Here is a 3,566-nt window from a genome sequence, read left to right on the forward strand (position 1 = left end):
TCTGGTGGTGGAGGGAGACTCGGATCATGTTCTGGTTTTGGAGCAGTGATCTGCTGATGGTTCAGTTTGATGAGCTTCTTCAAAATCATCCCTGACATCACCACTGAAAGGACGTCCATGAAAACAGACTGAAAATTACTGATATGTTCACAATCTGAGAGTTTAAAACTTGACAGACTTGATTCAGATGAAGTTATTTGAGCAGAAACTCCTGGATCTTTATCCTGTGTTGATCTAATCCTTCATGGTTCCTCCACAGAGTGGACCAGCAGAGCTCAGAGGTTCCCAGTGGTCAGTCTGCCCAGCAGCATCAAACACAGCTGGACTCCATATTTATGGTCTGTACATGTACAACAACTACTGTTACATCTGTTCTGTTCACAGTCATCTCCATGCTGCTCTTTGTAGACCAGTGGATCGTCAGTGTGTCCAACATGGATCTGATGTTTGGCTCCATGATTTCAGTCTGATTGGCTCATTCATAAATATTCTGTTCCAGCTGCTGGAGGACAACATCATCACTTTTGTGAAGAACGAGCTGAAGAAGATCCAGAAGGTTCTGATTCCAGATTACCCAGAATGCTTAGAGAGTCAGAGGAGCAGCAGCAGAGAGGCATTTGTGAAGATCACAGTGGACTTCCTGAGGAGAATGAAGCAGGAGGAGCTGGCTGACCGTCTGCAGAGCAGTAAGAGGATTTATCTAAAGGTTTAAGCTGCTGGATAAATGAACATTTTCCAGAGATGGAAGATGGAGCAACATGTTTTAAAGATTAGTTCTTTTTGGAATTGAGTGTTTATTTTTCTTCTCATTCAGAACTTCAAGCTCCAGTTTGTCATCGTAAACTTAAATCCACCCTGAAGAAGAAGTTCCAGCGTGTGTTTGAGGGCATCGCTAAAGCAGGAAACCCAACCCTCCTGAATCAGATCTACACAGAGCTCTACATCACAGAGGGAGGGACTGCAGAGGTCAATGATGAACATGAGGTCAGACAGATTGAAACAGCATCCAGGAAACCAGACAGACCAGAAACAACCATCAGACAAGAAGACATCTTTAAAGCCTCACCTGGAAGAGATGAACCAATCAGAACAGTGCTGACAAAGGGAGTGGCTGGCATTGGGAAAACAGTCTTAACACAGAAACACAGCCTGGACTGGGCTGAAGACAAAGCCAACCAGGACATCCAGTTCATATTTCCATTCACTTTCAGAGAGCTGAATGTGCTGAAAGAGGAAAAGTTCAGCTTGGTGGGACTTGTTCATCACTTCTTTACTGAAACCAAAGAAGCAGGAATCTGCAGCTTTGAAGACTTCCAGGTTGTGTTCATCTTTGATGGTCTGGATGAGTGTCGACTTCCTCTGGACTTCCACAAAACTACAATCCTAACTGACCCTAGAAAGTCCACCTCAGTGGATGTGCTGCTGATAAACCTCATCAGGGGGAAACTGCTTCCCTCTGCTCGCCTCTGGATAACCACACGACCTGCAGCAGCCAATCAGATCCCTCCTGACTGTGTTGGCATGGTGACAGAGGTCAGAGGGTTCACTGACCCACAGAAGGAGGAGTACTTCAGGAAGAGATTCAGAGATGAGGAGCAGGCCAGCAGGATCATCTCCCACATCAAGACATCACGAAGCCTCCACATCATGTGTCACATCCCAGTCTTCTGCTGGATCACTGCTACAGTTCTGGAGGATGTGCTGGAAACCAGAGAGGGAGGACAGCTGCCCAAGACCCTGACTGAGATGTACATCCACTTCCTGGTGGTTCAGGCCAAAGTGAAGAAGGTCAAGTATGATGGAGGAGCTGAGACAGATCCACACTGGAGTCCAGAGAGCAGGAAGATGATTAAGTCACTGGGAAAACTGGCTTTTGATCAGCTGCAGAAAGGAAACCTGATCTTCTATGAATCAGACCTGACAGAGTGTGGCATCGATATCAGAGCAGCCTCAGTGTACTCAGGAGTGTTCACACAGATCTTTAAAGAGGAGAGAGGACTGTACCAGGACAAGGTGTTCTGCTTCATCCATCTGAGTGTTCAGGAGTTTCTGGCTGCTCTTCATGTCCATCTGACCTTCATCAACTCTGGACTCAATCTGCTGGAACAACAACAAACAACCTCCTGGTGGTTTAAACCATCTCTTCACCAGAGTGCTGTGAACAAGGCCTTGCAGAGTCCAAATGGACACCTGGACTTGTTCCTCCGCTTCCTCCTGGGTCTTTCACTGCAGACCAATCAGACTCTCCTACGAGGTCTGCTGACACAGACAGGAAGTAGCTCACAGACCAATAAGAAAACAGTCCAGTACATCAAGGAGAAGCTCAGTGAGAATCTGTCTGCAGAGAAAAGCATCAATCTGATCCACTGTCTGAATGAACTGAATGATCGTTCTCTAGTGGAGGAGATCCAACAGTCCCTGAGATCAGGAAGTCTCTCCACAGATAAACTGTCTCCTGCTCAGTGGTCAGCTCTGGTCTTCATCTTACTGTCATCAGAAGAAGATCTGGATGTGTTTGACCTGAAGAAATACTCTGCTTCAGAGGAGGCTCTTCTGAGGCTGTTGCCAGTGGTCAAAGCCTCCAACAAAGCTCTGTAAGTAAATATGTGATCATAGCTTTAGCTTTTAAATGTTTATTCTAGTTAACACAAATCAGGTGGAACAACTCAAATAAAATATCAAAAATATTAAGTGGTCATCGGTACTCAGTTTGTTCAATACTGAATACAATGGAGCACAAATTGTCCACGTTTCTGAAATATTTCTGGGTGTAACTGTCACCAAAGTGCAATTTAGACCTGGCCTGTGGTTGTTATCTAAGTGATAATCATCAATTCTACTAAAACAAATACAAAATAAAGAAATTTGACACATTTTGTTGATATCAAAAGCACACTGAACAATTCAGTGTTGTTTTACTGCTGTTCTCTCTTCACTTCTTCTCCTCTGATTCTCTCCACATGTTGCTCTGCATCAGTGCTCAGTTTCCTGACAAAACAAGATGAAATATTGCTAAATATAATAGTATCTCATTACGCTTCAACATAAGTGTTTTATTTTTGTAATTGTTTATCTGTTATTTTTCAGACTGAGTCACTGTGACCTGTCAGAGAGAAGCTGTGAAGCTCTGGCCTCAGGTCTCAGCTCTCAGACCTCTAATCTGAGACAGCTGGACCTGAGTAACATCAACCTGAAGGATTCAGGCGTGAAGCTTCTGTCTGAAGGACTGAAGAGTCCACACTGTACACTGGAAACTCTCAGGTGAGATCAAGCATTTTTCTTTCATCAACTGACAGAATTAGCAGATTAATAATAAGGCAGTCCTCTAATAAGAGGAGATGTGGAGGTGTTTTGAAGGGCAACGTACTCTTATGCTGAAAGCAGACTTCTCACAGATTCTGAGGCTGCAGGTTTCATCACTGTCCAACCAAAATTCACTGAACCAGCAGTAAATGAACGTCCAAAACTACACTTCATGTTTAAAAAACAGATGATCAGGGGGATTTGTGTTTACATCTTTTTTGTGTGATCTGTTCACCTGCTGTTTCAGCTGTTTGGTGGTTGTT

General features: G+C 44.2%; 1 long non-coding RNA gene across 1 annotated transcript; it reads left to right on the plus strand.

Moving 5' to 3' along the window:
* The first annotated feature begins 208 nt into the window (after positions 1 to 208).
* LOC143415912 (uncharacterized) lies at positions 209 to 842 on the plus strand. Its single transcript, XR_013096340.1, has 3 exons — positions 209 to 338; positions 500 to 686; positions 815 to 842. It is a non-coding gene; the product is annotated as an uncharacterized LOC143415912 (long non-coding RNA).
* The last annotated feature ends 2,724 nt before the right edge of the window (positions 843 to 3,566 follow it).

The sequence above is a fragment of the Maylandia zebra genome, unplaced genomic scaffold (genome assembly GCF_041146795.1).
Source record: "Maylandia zebra isolate NMK-2024a unplaced genomic scaffold, Mzebra_GT3a scaffold11, whole genome shotgun sequence".
Taxonomy (NCBI): domain Eukaryota; kingdom Metazoa; phylum Chordata; class Actinopteri; order Cichliformes; family Cichlidae; genus Maylandia; species Maylandia zebra.